Source organism: Cryptomeria japonica, chromosome 1, assembly GCF_030272615.1.
Source record: "Cryptomeria japonica chromosome 1, Sugi_1.0, whole genome shotgun sequence".
In the NCBI taxonomy this organism is placed as follows: Eukaryota; Viridiplantae; Streptophyta; class Pinopsida; order Cupressales; family Cupressaceae; genus Cryptomeria; species Cryptomeria japonica.
In genome coordinates, this window is record NC_081405.1 from 412,507,788 (window position 1) to 412,526,705 (window position 18,918).

Sequence of the window (18,918 nt, forward strand, 5' to 3'; positions counted from 1 at the left end):
TCTTAATAACAAAACAAATTTCTTTCTAATATTTGTCAACAATGTTTTGAGGTAGCCTTTCCCTTGTTTTCATTCTAGCCTTGAATGCATGGAAATATTCAATTATATTATTTTCCCTGTCTGCTCCCATGCCAGTAAAGAAATCCAATAGTTATTTACCTACCGGTATGTCAAAACCAAATTCTTTCCTGCCTATACCAGGAACTTCCTTTGTAATATATAGTGTTAGGCACACAAGTAGATTACCAAATCTGAAAGTACCTTCCTTATCACCTTTAATTTTCTTCAAGTTTTCAATCAATTCATCCTTCAACCATTCACATATATCTATCTTAGCATTAATGTTCACCATATCATAAGCACTCTTGATATATAGACTAGAAATAGAGTTCAATCTGTTAGCATGTGTAGTGTATCCTAGTATCATGCTAATGAATCTGACATTTATATCTTTCACATCATTGACTCTCAAAGATCTGTTGTCATGGGTTGCACCAGTTAGGGTCATCATACTATTGTTTGAAACTTTCTTAGTTCTATAAGGCCTGCTACTAGTGGAAGGTAAGCCAGTCACTACCCTAACTGCTTCTCTTGTGATCTTGTGGATGGATTCAAGCCAAAAGAATTCTCCATGAACTCTACTGAGTACAATCCTCACAACTTCCTTATGGAAATCCGGAATATCAAGTATTTCCAAAAAACCTAGGGTTTCAATGATCTTGTGTTCCAGTTTCACAACACCATTCTCATTACAAATGACAGTCTTATACATATTCATGATTTCATCAACACCTAGTCCCTGAATATGACAATGTATGTATATCCTAGGGTCTTCTGCATATGCAACTCCTATAGGTATTTTAGAGAATGCACCTAGGGTATCATCCTACTTCGCTACTTTGGGTATGATCTTGAATACGGGCCTAGGGCATTTAACCACTTCAATAACAGTAGGGTTTGCAATGAATTCAAGAGCAGAGGAGGAAGCCATTGATAAATACCTTAATCTGCCTTTAGGTTTGGATGCTTGAAATATTTTGCTTCACTTCTCACTGTGGATGCCTTTTCTCAAGTTTTTTGCGCTCTTAGGAAATTTGAATGCTTGGTGAGTGAAAAAGAGTGAAAAACACTTGCTTTATAATGTCTTTTCCTTCAACTACCACAATAAATGCCTACCAGTTAAGTGAAACTTAACACATCTGTCAGTAAAGAAGCAATTCATCTTCTTACCATCAATCGAGGGTAAACTAGCATGATTTTCAATTTGTTGTCATACTCCCAAAAAGGTTTATTTTCAGTTAGATGAAGAATCTCCTATCGGTGGAGTGATACTCTATTCTACCGATGAAGTCTCATCAACATTCTGATCTTTCTTTTTAATCCATTATTTTGAAAATTCTTAATTTACCTCTTCAACCTTCTCTTTGCCTTTCAAACTGGGTCCTTTGTTATTTGTCGGTGATGCCTTACTTCTACAAAATTTTACAATATGTCCAATCTTGTTACAAGCATAACAAGTCACATTATTTTTTTGAATATCCTTTCCATATCCTATGTCGGTATGTGTTCTACATTGATTAGATAAGTGTCCAAATCTTCCACAAACATAACATCTTACATTCATTCTGCAATTTTTTGAATTATGACCAATTTTGTTGCATTTGGAACATTGACCGGTGGGTGCATTAGTGTTCTGATAGTTTCTAGATCTACAATGATTTTCTCTATGACCATAATTGTTATAGTTAAAGCATTTCCCATTAAATTTGTAGGCATTAGGTTGTCTTACCAGTTTACTATGATCATGATTGTTTGCAGTACCAGAGCTTTCACCAACTTCAAAGCCAAGTCCATTAGTGTCTCCATCAGGTTTCTGATTTTTTGGCATGTTATCAAGTTCCTCGAAACTTTTCTTGAATTTCTCTTTGTGTTGATTTGCAGTAGCCATCTGATTTTCCAAGATTCCCTTATGTCTCATAAGTTCAGTTTTCTCATTTTGTGTGTGCATCAAATCTATCTTCAACATATCATTTTCATGACTAAGTCTTGTATTTTCATTTCCGACATCATTTAGTCTTCTAATCAAGTCATCTTCATTCTTCTTTCTATCTTCAATATCTTTACAAAACCTCATAGTCATATCTTGCATCTCATTTCTCATAGCATTGTTTTCTTGTCTCAACTTGTTCACAAGGTCATTAAGAGTTTCCTTTTCATCATCGTCACTCTGCATCTTCTCATGAAGTGCTCTTCTTTTGTTCCTATCAATAGTGAGATTCTCTTGAAGTCCTTGAATGAATTCCTATGCAGTCTTCAGATCATCTTTAAGTTTCATATTCTTCAACTTTTCTGCATCATAATCTGAAAGAGTTGTTTCCAATTGCTTTCTCAAGTTTTCCATCTATACCGGTGTTATAATCTCCCTCAAGTTGTTAGGATTTTGAAAATAGAGGACCAAGCTCTTATACCAATTGTTAAGATTCCCAAAGATATTGAGAGGGGGGGTGAATCAGTATCTAACCAGTTAACAGATTTTTTGACTTTATTAAATAAATTGCATTCCAAAATAGTGTACCGATAAATAAGAATTAATGCAGTAAATATGAACAATAAACACAACATAGAAAGCACACCCTAATACAATATTTTTGGCGAGGAAACCCAATGTGGGAAAAACCTCGGTGGGATTTGTGACCCACAATATTCACCCACTGGCCAATGAATGGATATTACTTACAATAGGTGGTGCCTGCACATGCAGGAAGGCCAACTGCCTAGAGCTCACTACTCAATTACAAAAGGAAGTCTCATTGACTTAAAAAATGGATTATGGAAATCCAATGTGATGTACTACTACAAAAAGCATCTGCTATGCCAAGTTCAGTATCGGTTTAAGCTCATACAACAACCATAAACCTTACTCCAAAATATGCCTTAATATTCGCTCATCATATCCATACTATCGTCTATATGTATGTCCAAAATGTCTTCAAGATATCATACTTATATATGAGTCTTATTACATTATGCCATGTCGGCTTACAAAAAGATATTACAATTAAATACAATATACAATAATCAAAATCATGTCGGCTAGGGTGTTGATAATCATCTTTGTGTTGCTGGTGTAGAGTCTACCAGTGTTGGTGTCTGTCAGTGCCATAGAATTGCAAGGTTGCCATCAATGACAATACTTTCAATCACCTACAATTCTCATTGGAGTGTGTAATACCAACAAAATCCAATGATAATGTATTGCTCAGAATAGCATCTTCATATGTGGATTCAGTACCAGTTTTAGCTCTGATGTGCCTTCTTCAAACCTTCCTTCAATCTTGAATGATGTCTGCATGTATAGCTCTGCTAATATTTGCATATACCTTATAACAATCCTTTTTCCAATCCTATATCAATCTCATAAATGAGATCTTACATTTATACCATAACCTAAGACCAAATGAGTAGGTCGGCTCACTTCACAATTAAATCAATTATAAATGAATCAGTATGCAATGCATCATGTCGGCTCAATGCATTTACAATAATAACAAATCATCTTCATGATGTGTCGTGCTGATCTAGAATAGATATGCTTGTCAATGCATAACCTAGACCTATTTGTCGGTAACAGCAAATATGCAAACCCGAATAGACCAATGAACAAACTACCAAAGCCAAGTGTTCAAACAATGTCTTCGACATAACCAAGTAATTTGCAAGTCATTCCAAGTGTCGGTGAACAATATAACCTACCAGTAAACTAGATACTGGTGACTGTGCATAAGTCACTGACATGTCGATCAACATAATCAAGAATCTCCAAGTGTTGATAAGTGTTGATAGATGTTGACAATTGTTGACATCAATGACAAAACCATATCAACATATCCAAAATACCAACATGATTTACAACTTCACAATGCAATAGGAGGTGGTCCACATTTTCCTCCTCTCAATCCCACATTACACACTTAGAAGGGCAATTAAATCCAATTCTTTTGGACACTCCCTAGTCAATATCCTCCCTCCTATTGCTAACCAAGCAAAAGCCCCCTCTTTTGGGAGGTAATTCTTACCCCAACGTAGGCGAATTGGCCAATCATCCATTGTAACTACATAGTCCAGAAGCTAATACCCTAGTTTCACTACATAATTACCATCCTTCGCTCCACACCAAACAACTTTATCTTCTTCTCATGTAAGTAGTATTTTCCTTTCCTTGAAGATTGCATGTAATGTTTCTTTTCCAATCCTTCTGAATATTTCTACCTCCAAACCAACCTATCCTCTATGATCTCTCTCTCTCCAAATAATCACAAACTCTTGGGCCCCACCTTTGCTAGAAGATTTGTTTCAAACCCTCCATTCTATTATTCACCCCTAACATTTGGAAGTCATCCCACAAATTCCCTCCAAAATTTTGTAGCCTACCCATTCCCTAACTTCCAAGTCAGATGATTGACAATCACCGACCTACAAGATACCATAAAGTTCCATATCATCGATCTCTCTAGAGGGTTCTGAATTGTGAAAATCCTTTCATTTATATTATATTCAAGATAATTTGATTTTAAAATTTTCACCCACAATTAGTTTGGATTAGTGTACATACTCCAAATCATTTGGCTCCCATTGCTTCATTCATGATTTGCTAGTTATGTAAACCCACCCCTCTAGTCTTCTTTGGCATACATATATTTTCCCATGCTAGAAGAGGGATTTTATCTTGATCCCTCACACCATTCAAAAAGAATTTTTGCATATTCTTCTCCACTACTTTGATTACTTTATGCGGGATCTTCAGGCACATCATTGAGTAGATAGGAATGGCATAAATCACTATTTTAAGCTTCGAGATTCTACCCACAAAGGACGGTCATTTTCCTTTCCAACCATCCATTTTGTTCAGACAACCATCTACAAGATCTTTTTGCAATTTTGCTTTACTAGCTCCACCAAATAGGGGTATACCAAGATATTTACCTGGGAGGGAACTTAACTTCATTTTTAAAAAAAACTATATCTCCTTCTATTTTTGAACTATCGTATTAAAAAAGAAAATTTTAGACTTTCTCTAGTTTACACACCGTTTGATAATCTACTATACATGTCTATCATATCTTTCATAACTCAAGTCTCTCGAAGAGATGCTTCTTCCAAGTGGAGAGTATCATCTACAAATTGGAGATGGGAAATTAGGTTCAGACCATAAGCCACATTAATTCCTTTCCAAACTCCATCCAATCTCTTTCTTGTTATAAAACTCCCTAGAACCTCCACCATTATTATGAAAAGAAAAGTTGAAATAGGGTCTCCCTCTCTCAAACCTTTAGAAGAATCAAAAAATCCCTATGGGTTGCCATTAACAAGGACCAAAAATCTTAGAGTCTAAATGCATATTTTGATCCAACCCACCCATTTGAAGAAATAGCCAAATTTTTCTAGAACTTTCAAAAGGAAATTCATATTCACTTCATCATAACCATTCTTGATGTCAATCTTAATCATCATTCATTCAGTGCTTTCTGAATGGCCTCATGGGCAATGATTGTTCCTTTCACGATGGACCTTCCTACAGAAAAGCCAGTCTATTCATCTAAGATCATCAATTTAATAGTTCTCTTTAACCTATTGGAAATAAATTTGGAGATAATCATATAAATTATTTTACACAATAAGATTGTTCTGAAGTCATCAAAGGAAACCACTTCATCCTTCTTTAGAACTAGAGCAATTAAATTATTTTTTAGATCTTTTAAGATAAAACCACCTCTTCTATATTCTTCTACCATATTCCAAATATCACTTGCAAAGATCTCCCAAAAAAATTTTTTTTAAAATTGCAAGAAAACCATTTAGACTTTGGGATTTTTCTCCACCCATTGAAAATAAGGCCATCTTAACCTCTTACATCTTGAATGGTTCCATAAGCATCTTGTTTGGTCTCTTGAAATACATTTCAAGATCACCTCCCATGTCTCATCCTCAAACCTACTATCAATGGTCCCCCTATTCAACAAATCAATAAAGTACCTCATTGTTAATGTCTTCCTACTCTCTAAATTCCTAATTATCACCATTCTTGATTAAAAAGATTTTGTTACACCTAACCAAATTGTGGAGGATTTTTGTGTTGTGGTCCCCCTCTTTTAGCAAAGTATCCATAGATTTCTAACACCAATAAATCTCCTACCTAACAAGAATATATGAATATTCTTGGTTCAACCTCTTTTCTTCTTCAAAATTGAACTCTTCCATGCCATCATGAATCACTTTTATATACAAGCTCTCCAATTTCTCCTCCAATCAAAATTTCTCAAAAAAGATGTTTGAGAACTACTCCCTATTCCATTTTCTTAAGTCATTCTTTTAGAAACTGTAATTTCTTGAAAAAAATAAATTTCATATTACCATACCTTATCTATGTGTGGCTCCACCAATGTTCAATAAGCTCCTTGAAGCCTTCAGCCTGCATCCACATTTTTTTGAATCTAAAAGGGAACCTAGCAAGTGTCATATCCTCCTAAATTGTAAGACTAATTGAGTAATGACCCAAACCTAAAACCAAAATAATTTTTGCCTCAAAAACCTATTGTTACTTTGACCAACTGCCTGCAACAAAGAACCGGTCTAATTTTTCTGCAATATTCATAAAGTCTTTCCTATAGTTGGTCCAAGTAAAGTCTCCTACCTTAAATTTTATTTCCAAAAATCCATTATCATTTACAAAGTCGTTGAAATCTCTCTAAGTAGTCCCAAGACAATCAGTCCCTCCTTTTTATTAGAGGGAAAAAGGGTGGCATTGAAATCCCCTCCAAAATATAAACTAGTCCTTCATCATCCCAAATCAATTCAAATAATTTTTGCCATAAATCTTTTTTACTAGTAGTGTTAGTAGGCCCATATATATTCAAAAGAAAAAAAGCTTTGTTAAGTGGTTTTGAAAAAAACTCTTACCATCTACTAATTTTTATCCTGCTTCACCAATTAAGAAAGAACTATCAAATCATTCTAAAGCAACCCCAAGCCACCAACAATACCTTCTACTTCCATGAAGAAACCTGTCCACATGTACATATTTTTCTTAACGACATCAATGTCATTCCCCTTTAGTTTAGTCTCTTGTAATATTACTATATCTGGGCGTGATTGATCAAGGCTCCTCTTGATCAAACATCGCTTGTCAAGGGCAATGCAACCCTTGGCATTCCATAAGAGGACCTATATTTCTCTCAAGAAAAGGTGTAACCTTTTTTTAATCTTAGCTCGCTTTGCCCTTTTGCACTACCAACCAATACTAGTTGTGACTTAATAGTCTTTGGCCCTTTTCTTCTTCTCTCTCCTATTTTGACTTTTTCACATTTGATTTTGATTGGCCCAATGAGCACTTTTCCAAACTACCTTCCTCTTGAAGACCCAATAGATCTTCCTCCTAGACTTCTTCTAAATACTCAAGATCATTAGTGCATCCATTTAATGGTGAACCATAATCCCTTTCTTCCTCTAGAGAAATTTATAAGTTTCTAATGGGAGAAATTTACATCTCTTGAAATGTGTATCACTCATCTCTCTATTGGTATCTGGAGCTATACCTCAATGGAAGCTATCTTTACCTCATTATCCATGATCAAGATTACTCCTTTGGTGATCTTCAATCATTTTTTGAAAATCACCTACCTTTACCCAACCAATAGTTACTTCAAATCCTAAAGTGATCCTTTGATCCTCCCACATTCTTGAGTTTATGTCATCATAGGGGAATTTGTTTAGAGCTTAGAATTGATTAATATAAAGGCTCAAAGCATAACATTGTTGTGTTGAAGGGGAAAAAATGTTTTGGATTCCATGTTGCGTCTCCACCATATCCTCCCAACCATCTACCCTATTTCCTGTCTTCAAATACTTTCCCTTTCCATTCTAGAATCCTGAAGAATACTATCCACTATTCCCCCAACCTTCTCTGCAACCCTAGGTGGTGAGACCTTGTCCAAAAGGTTTATAGATGGGAGAGGTCATCTTCCACATCCATTTCATTGGAGGCTCTTTCCATTTGGGGTATAATTGCACCATTAACTATGGTCCATGTCATCCCTAGTTCAAACAAAGTATCTATTGCTTTCCTTTGAGCTCTAAACTCTTCATCCTCCTTACTCTCATGGATTTCAAACCCCAATTGATTTTTTAATGCATTTTTAGCACACATTTCTTGGAGTTTGTTATGGAGAAGATCTTATTCCAGCTCTTTACCCTTTTATCAACAATACAATCCTCTGTTGGGTGCTTTGCGCTTTTGTATTTCTTACATTTTTTTGCAACTTCCTCAACCACAATCTAGTGTACTCAAGCTCCTTCTGATGTACAAATTTTAATACACTTCAGCAAGGGGGATGAGGCCTCGAATAAATATAAATTCTGCGTAGATAATGAAGTCCTTTTTTTCAACTACTTCATCCACATAGATGAACCTCCCAGGCTTGTTCCCAATTTATTTTAAAAATTCTTGGTTCTAATATTCATATGGAAGATTGTAAAGTCTAATCCAAATGGGGATTTCTTCCATAGTATCCTTTAATAGATCAAAGTTTAGAGACTAGTATTTGATATAAAAACCCACTTTCCCTATCATAAAAGGTCCATTGTTCAAAATCCATGCCTTTTTAGAAGCTTTTTCATAGACCACCAGTAGAAACATTTAGGAGTGTGTTAAGGGAAAAAAAAATTCTCGTAATGTTAATCACACCACTTATGAACTTTTCTATATGTAGGCCATTCCCCCACCCATTTCATAAAGAAATATCTATCTCTTAACATTACAACAACTTCCTTCCATTATATGTTCTCTACATGCATCGATAGAGTACGAGACTGGATTGTTTCATTACTAACCTTCTTCAACTTTTCTTTTCACTATGACTTTTGACCCTCCAAAATTTATGTTCAATATGCTTAGAGCTTCCCAACAAGCAATGTTGATTCCATGCAAATCTTGTGTTTTTCTACAAATCTTTCCCTTAGTCAAAAATTTTGGATGCTTTTCTGAAAGTCTCAAGGGCCTTCCATGAGATTCATCCTCCCAAGCCCTACCTAGAGGATGCCAAGCTTTGTTCTGGTAGCTTGGTTGTCGGCCCTACACCTAGCCATCTCAACCACCATTATTTTCATGAAAACCTAGCCATCTGCCCTGATTCGCCATCCTCAGATTGTTTTTAGGTTTTATTATCTTTATTGTTACTTATTCTCCTATTTTTGTTTATGTATTTGGTCATCTTTTTGTTTATCCATTCTTTGTTTACTCCTTTGTGTATTTCCTTATACTTCCTCTCTTTTCATTTTCTTTATGTTTTCTTTCATGATTTCATATTTTATCTTTATGTTCATATTTTTATGATATTTATATATTCTATTTATTTTTTATTACTTTTTTGTTGACTTTGTTTTGTTATATTATGTATTCTCTTTTATATATTTTAATTTTTTATTTCTTGTTATTTTTCAAACCCTTCCCATTATCTCAACTCTCTTCTCTCTTTTTAAGCTACTTACACAATCATGTTACACATTTTTCTCTTTCAGATGAGGGGCCATTGAGTGCGATCCAAAACGTCAAGCATGAAAATCATACATAGTTTAAACTAGAAGCTTATGCATCTCAATGTAATGGACTATGGAAACTTAATGCCAACAACTATTATTATCATCAAATAATTTAATTATTGGATTTTATCTTTGATCACGGGAAAATGATATTGTTTTCCTTCTTTTTATCATTTTTGCATGCTTGCTTTCATGCTTGTGTCTTTCTATTTTTTTCACTTGCATTTGTGAGTTGATTCTCAAGGCACATCGTGATTTTCAATATCATGGTACATTAAGTCATATTCCTACTTGTAAATCCATCCCTCATGTACTTGGCACATCACCACCTTACTCCTTATACCATGATGCATGATGTCAAGCACTACAATAAATTTTGGCTAGCCACTATAAATTTAGCATATTCCTAGATCCAATTTTGGATACATTGATTCTTCATTAAATATACCATCCTTGTCACCAATTTTATCATTTTTACTATCATCATCCTCATCCTATCCTTCACTAACATAATATCTTCATTTCCTCATATCCTAATACTTATACATCTAACCATCCCCCATATCTTCTAACCCCATCCATCTTTCATCCCTTTAGGCATAATTCTCCTTTCAAGTTACCACTCTAGTTTTGTCAACCTGCCTATTTTCTCAATGGGGCATCCCTAACCAATTTCCTAGATTCATTTCCTTGAAATGATCAGGAATTACTACCAATTCCATCCCACCAAATATCTATACTTACCTTCTTTGAAATGTTTTTGATTCTGCTAGTCATAATGTTGTCTCAAAAAAGAGATGTAGACATAAAATAATCCTAATATCATCCTATGTACTAACATTTCAACACGAAAAAGACTCTTTCCTTCAAACTTACAAAATTTGAAACACAAAATAACCTTGTAGAGACTCTCTACTGCCTAAAATTGGGGGAAAGGAAAAGGAATAGAAATGGAGGGAACAGCGTTTGCAGGGGGAAATTTGAATCCGTGAAATGGAGGGAACAACAATGTTGGGTCCTCTGGGTCTAAATCCACTGCAACTTGAGGACAAACAGCTGATGATGAGGATGGAAGATAGGATGGGGACCCACAAACATGGGACCCTCCTCCCGATCTTGAAAAATTAAAAAACATGCAAGATTCTTGCCCCAAGGTGGTGCAGGTTGATTCAGGAACTACCAAGGAGGGGCGAATACCTAAACCATGGAATAGCCTCTTCGCTAGACATGCCTATGGTAAACTGACTGGTAAATCTTCTCTCCCCTTTGTGAAGGATATATTAGACAATAGAATAGGTAAACTTGCGATTGAGGTTCTTGATTTGGTTATTGACCATAGCATTTGTTTAATGACTCTTTCTTTGGTGGGAAAATTTGTCGGACCCTGACCTAATATTGAGGATGTTAGATCCTTTGTTAAAAGAAAATGGAGAATGAAAGGATAGGTTGAAGTTTTTGCTATCCATGGGGTTTTTTTGTGTTTTCTTTTTCATGCGGGGAATATTTGGAAGCTATTCTAAGTGGAGGCCCCTAGATGTTTGGTAAATCATCTCTTTCTATTAGAAAATGGACCCCTAACATGGAACTAAATGATTCCTTTTTTGAATCTGCTCCAGTGTGGGTTAGATTGCTTGGTCTACAATTGGAGTACTGGGTGGAGAACGTTTTCTCAAGAATTGCTAATTCCTTTGGGGAGCTTATTGCGATAGACCCAATGACTGCAGCTCACAAGAGACTAGTGTATGCATGCATCTGTGTCAACATTTCACAGAATATGGATCTCCCAAGTACCATTGATATAAATTCCAAACTTGGGTTATGGGAACAAGCCATTGAATTTGAATATCTCCCTTTTGTGTGCTTTTCTTGCAAAAAAGTAGGTCACTAGGCTAAGGCTTGTCCCAGCAACCCTAAAAGACCTATGATTAAAGACAAAAATATTAATAAACCGGTATGGAAAGAAAAAAATAACAATAAAGTCTGCAATAAGGCAAAAGAAAAAAGTGGAAATCTAATTTCAGTAAATCAGGAAAATGAATCCAATGACTTAACTAAAGACCCTACTATGAAGGGGAACAAGCAGAATGAAACTAAGGAGATTGAGATCAAAATAGGTAATACCTTTGAAGCCCTTCAGTTGCAAGAAAAGGAGAATGAAATCAGTACAAAGACCCTTGAGGATGGTGAGATTGAGGATATCACTGACTCTCATCATGAGGAACGATATGAACCCATGTCAGAGAAAGAAGAACCTTGTTTAGGGAAAGAGCTTTAGGAATAGGAAATAGAAATGAGAAGGAGCAACAAGTTTGGATTGCCACAAGCAAACTTAAATGCTTTATTCCATAACATAGAAGTAAATATGACCACTTCACCCCAGAAAAGAGAAAAGATTTGGAGTAACATACAAGATGAATCCAGGGCAGATGATGAATTCAGGGCAGAACAACAAGAAGAAAACATGATAGAAAATGAAAAGAAAATTAAGACCAAGAAGACCGGAGGTCCTAATGGAGTAAAAACCAGAACCAGGTCTAAGGCAGATTTTGGGGCATCAAGATCCCCACCAGGATGCAAAACCATGAAATAGCACAAGGACCAAGAGAGTAAACAAAACATAGCTGATGGAAGGCAGAGAACTATCAAGGAGTCCTACCCCCAGGTTTCAAAATGAAGGTAATATCATGGAACATCAGAGGCCTAAACGGTCTCAATAAATAGGATATATTAAGGAATCTTATTCGAGATCAAAATCCGGATATTATCCTAATTCAAGAAACTAAAATGAGCAAAGAGAAAGTGGAGAAACTTAAGTTTTTTAAAAATGGGGGAGTCTGTGGCAGTAGCTCAAATGGCACCTCTAGAGGAGTTGCTATATTCTGGAATAAAAGCACAACCTCTGGGGATATGATAGATGAGGATGGCAATATTCTATCCTTAAAAGCTAGAAATATTTTTGATGAAAAGGAATTTGTTATAACTAATATCTATGCCCCTAATTCCAAACATGCTAGAAGTAAATTTTTGGAAAAAGTTCAGCAAAAAAAGAAAAATTTCTCTATGAATAGTTGGATTGTAATGGGAGATTTCAATACTCCTCTGCAAGATAGAGAAAAATTTGGAGGTAGTCAAGCTCAACCTGAAAGCATATCTGACTTGATGGACTTTATCAATGACAATGCTCTCATTGATTTGGATCTCAGTGGAGCCTCCTACACTTGGTCAAACCAAAGAGATGGTGATGATCTTATCCAGGTAAGACTTGATAGAGCTCTTCTCTCTAATGATTGGATTCTTTCTCATAGTTGTTCCCTTTCTGTTATTAATAGAATTGGATCAGATCATTATCCCATTTCCTTTGTTTCTAAGAATTCTAAGCAAAATCAAAGATTCCCTTTTCGCTTCGAAAAGATGTGGATATCCCACCCCAATCTTGAAAAGTCCATTTTTGAATGGTGGAATATTGATATTAATGGAACAGCAATGTATAAAGTTGCCAAAAAACTTAAATATGTCAAAACCAACATTAAGACTTGGAACAAGAAGATCTTTGGTGATATTTTTGATTCAAAGAAAAAGTTAAAGGAGGAACTAGACTAGATTCAAATCTCCATCCAAAAAGAGGGCTACAAAAAGTATTCCAAAGCCATGGAAGATAAGGTCCTTGACAACATTAATACCATAATTTCTAGGGATGAAATATATTGGAGACAGAGATCCAGAGCTATATGGCTGAAAGCAGGGGACAGAAACACTAAGTTTTTCCATATGACTTCCCTAAAACATAAGGCAACAAATAGAATCACAAAGTTAACTATTGAGAATAGCACTCTGATTAATAAGGATGAAATCAGGGATGAAGCTATTAGATTCTTCAAGCAACTCTTATCTAGTAATGAGGATCTTGATCAAACCCATCAACTCAATCTAGTTTACAATATTCCTAATATTATAAACTCTTTTTAGAATAAGACCCTTGCTGCCATCCCATCTGCTAAAGAAATCAAAAAAATTGTCTTCTCCTTTCAAGGGGATAAAGCTCCGGGCCCTGATGGAATCCCTATGTTTTTCTATCAATAATTTTAGAATATTGTGGGGAAGGATACAGTTAATGCGGTGAAAGAATTTTTTGGATCTAGAAGAATCCTTCAGGAATTGAATTCCACTTTTATTGCCTTAATCCCCAAAGTTGTTGGGACAGATTCTATGGGAAAATTTAGGCCTATTAGTTTATGCAACTCTTTCTATAAAATAATATCCAAAGTGATGACGACTAGAATGTTGGCGATTCTTCCCTTCATCATATCTGAAGAGAAAAAAGGCTTTGTTCCTGGTAGATAGATTCTTGATTCAATCATTCTTGTTCATGAGAACATTCACTCTCTCAACACTGCAAAGAAAGAAGGTTTCTTGATAAAGTTGGATTTGGCAAAGGCTTATGATAGAGTTGAATGGGATGTTCTATTTAAAATCATGGGGGCTTTTGGTTTTGATGATAAGGTTATCAATAATCAGAGAACTAATCACTACTCCTATGTTCTCTATTTTGGTTAATGGATCTCCTACAAAAAAAATTTAAAACTCCAGAGGGCTAAGACAAGGAGACCCCATATCTCCTATCCTTTTTACCATTCTAGCTGAAAGTATGAGTAGAATGATTCATAAATTGAAACAAAGCAAAACTATCAAAGGTCTTCAACCTTCTTCTGCCAATGTGTTTTGCACTCATCAACAGTTTATTGATGATACTATCATCATGGGATATTCTTCAGTCAAGGAGGTTGAAGCCTTCAAAACTGCTCTCAACTCCTATGCTTTGGCAACTAGTCAACTTGTTAACTGGGACAAATCAGCTATGTACTTTCTCAATACTCCAATCATAAGACAACAGAGAAGAGCCAATATTATTGGTTGTAAAGTGGAATTGCTGCCTTCTACCTACCTGGGTCTTCCTTTAGGGATGGCTCCCCCAAATTCTTTCTGGAATATGATCATTGATAAAATTAATAAGAGAGTTCCAGGATGGAAAGGCTCAATGTTATCTCAGGTAGGGAAATTGTAGCTCTTCCAAGCAACTCTTCAAAATCTCCATGTTTATGCCCTCAGTCTGTTTGGTATTCCAGCTAAAGTTGCTGAAACTATGGAAAGAATCTAGAAGAGATTCTTATGGTTAGGAGTTGAAGAAAAGAAGAGAATACCTTTGATTGCATGGGACAAGGTGTGTAGACCAAAGAACAAAGGAGGGTTGGGGATTAAAATTATTAAAACTTTTAACAAAGCTCTTCTTGCCAAGCAATTATGGAGAGCATATGACACTAAGAAAGACTAGAGTCAAATTTGGTTTGACAAATACATTAAGAATCAGACTATCCAAGGTATCCTCAATGATGAAGATATCCCGGCTGGATCCTTCATCTGGAATAGTGTTACCAAAGCCATAAAAGTTGCAAAAGCTGGAGCTGGATGGGTCCTTGGAAAAGGTGACAGAATAAAGTTTTGGGAAGACCCCTGGATGAAGAATGAAGCCCTATTTGATCAAAACAACAATCAAGTTATTGAAGAATGTTAAAGGAGGTTTGGGCTGATGGTTTGTGACTATTGGAAGGAGAATAAATGGGTCAAACTTGAGGACATCCATCCTGGTTTGTCCTCTATTCAGAAGGAGTTGCTATCCTTTTCCCCTAACAACAACTATGATGATGTTTTCCTCTGGAAAAGTGACCCTAAAGGTGAATTCACAGTTTCTTCTGCCTATAAAAACACTTTTTCTCAAATCCGCAATCCCTTTTGGAGTAAAGTATGGAACATCATCTTGATCCCTAAAGTCAACATGTTCTTTTGGCTTGCTTCTCATAATAGTATCTTTACTATTGATAATTTAATTCGAAGGGGCTTCAAATTCCCTAACAGATGTCAGCTCTGTTAGAAGGAGGGGGAATCAGTTGATCACCTATTTTTTCATTGTTCCTTCACTAGGGAAATCTGGTGTAAAATGTGGGAAAAATGGAAAATTAATTGGGTCATGAAAAAAATCATTAAGGATATAATATGGCAATGGAATTATCCTACCAAATGTCAAATTATTAAAAACCTATGGTCCTTGACCCTCCCCATGATATGCTGGGGCATTTGGAAAGAAACAAATAACAAGATATTTAGGGAAGAAAAGTGTAACATTCAGGTGGTCTTTGAAAAAATATGCAGGGCTATAAAGGAGAACATCAACATCCCTCACAAGAATAATCAACAATGGGCTATTATAAATATGAATGATATGGAAAAAGACATTATTACTGAATGGAACCTGATTCATAAGGTCTACAGAGTGGATAACAAGAAGAAGAGAGATAACATTGTTTGGAGGTTCCCTGATTATGATTGGATAAAGGTTAATTTTGATGGGGCTGCCAAAGGGAATCCTGGAAAGGCTGGTGGAGGTGGAGTTATCAGAAATGCTCAAGGAAGGTGTATTGTTTCTTTTTCTTCCCCTTTTGGAACCCAAAACAACCATGTGGCTGAAGCTATGGCCATGCTTAAGAGCCTCCAGTTAGCCTAGGAATTCAAATTTAAAAAAATCTGGCTTGAAGGGGACTCCTTAAATATTATACAAGCCCTCAAAGGTATTAGTTCAGTCTCCTGGAATATTGCCAATATTATTAAAAATGCTAAAACTATCCTTAATAACTATGTTAGCATTATTTTAACCCATACTTTTAGAGAGGGTAACAAGGTAGCAGATATCCTTGCTAATGAAGGGGTTAATTTGGAAAAAGGGGTCAAATATATAGGGGAAGATCACATCAAGTGGGAGATTAAGGAACAATTATATTTTGATCACCTTAATGGAGCAAGAAAATTTTATGATTGAATTCTGGGGAACGAGTACCAATGATAGATTTTGGAGGCGGATGAATTGCCAGTCGATGAGTGTTTCTTGGCATCATAACCAAGAACACATGTGTGAGAGAGGTAATTGTAATAATAGCCAAGTTCGTATGAACATGAGTGACAATCTCAAAATTATGAAAGACTCTCTTCAAGGAGAAACCAAAAACACAGAGTTTTACTTGTGGGCCGAGAGTTGTAACAGAGGTGATTGTGACCTGGAAAGCAGAATGGGAGGCAACCTTAACAGGAATGAATCATCTGGTTGTGAGCACTGGAAGAGCGAAAGAAAGGTGTGGAGAAGGCCCCACCAAAATGGGTTCACGGATTATATGGAGAAGCTCCATGGTAGTAGAAGCTCTGTTTCTCAGGGGTTCGCAAAAAGCTGGAGCAATAACAAGGCTACCCTGTTTGGGGAAATCTGGCACATCGATGAAAATCTGATCTTGGAGGTAACGAGGCTCAAGATAGAGGGGACCAAATTCTATAGGGATAGAAAGTATGTCATTGAGGCCTTCAAAAACTTCCCTAAGATGGAGGATGAGAAGAGCAACCTAGAGAAGAAGGACAATATATCATACTTCATCCCCCAACAGGTGAAACCTTTCTGGCAAAAAATTCTTAGGGCTTTAATGGAATATTTAACTGTGGATGGTAGGTTTATGAAAATTTACAATTATCACTTCGCCATCCTGAACCACTTCCGCCATGGGGTGAAAATATCTTTACCCTTCTATTTAGCCTCTTCTCTTAACGAGAGCTTGGTCAACCACATTAAAAAACCTAGTTCCTACCCTCTAGCGCACCAGGGCCTCATTCTACTGATTTATGAATATATGAAGGATAAGAATAGGGCAACAAAGGATGACCCTTTAATTCTCAATGCTCAGATTTCTGAGAAAAGCATAGGCTCTGATTCGACTGGGGAGACCAGAACCCCTACCCATAAAAAAAGGAAGGTTGATATTGTGCAGGAAGAAAAGGATGTGCTTTGTGAGGAAGAAGAAGGAAAGAATAATGAAGAAGTTTCTGAAATGGAGATCAATAAGGAGGAGAATTACGGGGAAGGAGAGGAAGGGGGAAATTCTGAGAATCGTCAACCTAATATTGAAGGCTCAGAAACTAAGAAAGAGGCTCTGAAGCCTAAGGAAGGTGAAAACCCTAATGCGGAGGAGATGGAATAGAGCAAGGATTCTGTGGAAACCATTCTGGATACCACCCACAATTGCACCCTTGAGTTCTTCAATTTTCAACACCAACTTTCTTATGTATCTGGGTTTCGGGTCCCTTAAAACCTATTTTTAATTAATCAAAAACATTTCAACACCAACTATTTTAATAAATATTATTTAATTAGTATATTACAATGTCGCATCTAATTAAATGATCTAATTATTTACTTGCCTCAATTTTCACCTTATATGGATAATTAATTAAATGATATTGAATTATTTAATTTACATGTATTCCCTCCACCATCCCAAAATGAATTCATTTTCCTACAATTTTTTTTATTTTGACTTTTATGGTTTCAACAAATTACTATTTTTAGTAAATGCAATTTTAGCCATTAATCTTAAACAAATTAAATTCAAAGCCTTCATTTTCTCTTTGATCTTAAGAAACTCCTCTCATTAAATCTCCACTATAGATCTCATCTTCAAATCCTTACACTCTACTTCCTAGTAAAAATTTATAAATCATTACATCATCCTATACAAATTAAGTAATAATATCTAATATGTACATGTTGGTAGGACTTTTGAAGTGAGTGTTTAAGCAACTGCATGACAACCATTCGAGCATATCCATTCATAACAATATAATTTGGTAAACTTTTGCTTGTCTATTAATTCAAATCTATATTATGCTAAATAATAGGTGAATATTAAATTAGGATTTTAAATTCATTTTTGTATCAATTCCATTGCTAATCTACTATTCATAATTGTAAATACTATTTCACTCGCATTAACTTCAATTAAGTTCCACATCCACAACAAAGCTGCAAATACCATGGTCATTATTTGGTCTCTCCTTGACACATCAACTAATTTATAGGAGACTTAGTTTCTCGTGGAGTAGCTCTAGTCCAAGAATATGATGTCCTAAATACAAAAATGGTATATGAAACATGTTGGAAATTAATTTGTCTAAACCTTACCTATTCTTAGCATTGTATTTATTTATTTAATGCCTAAATTATAATTTTTTGCTCATCATATTTTGTCATCTAGTGTAAAATGCCACAATGAGGTGTCCTCGTGTTGATAAATGAAATTGAGGATGACAAGGATGTATTTTTTCCCTACATGGAAAGTAGGCATCCCATTTTGGTAGATATATATTGCCATGTGTTGAAATCTTAAAAACATGTGTAAGTATTGTATGACAGATTATGAAAAATTCCTATGATAAGTTCGAGAAATGTTAGAAGGC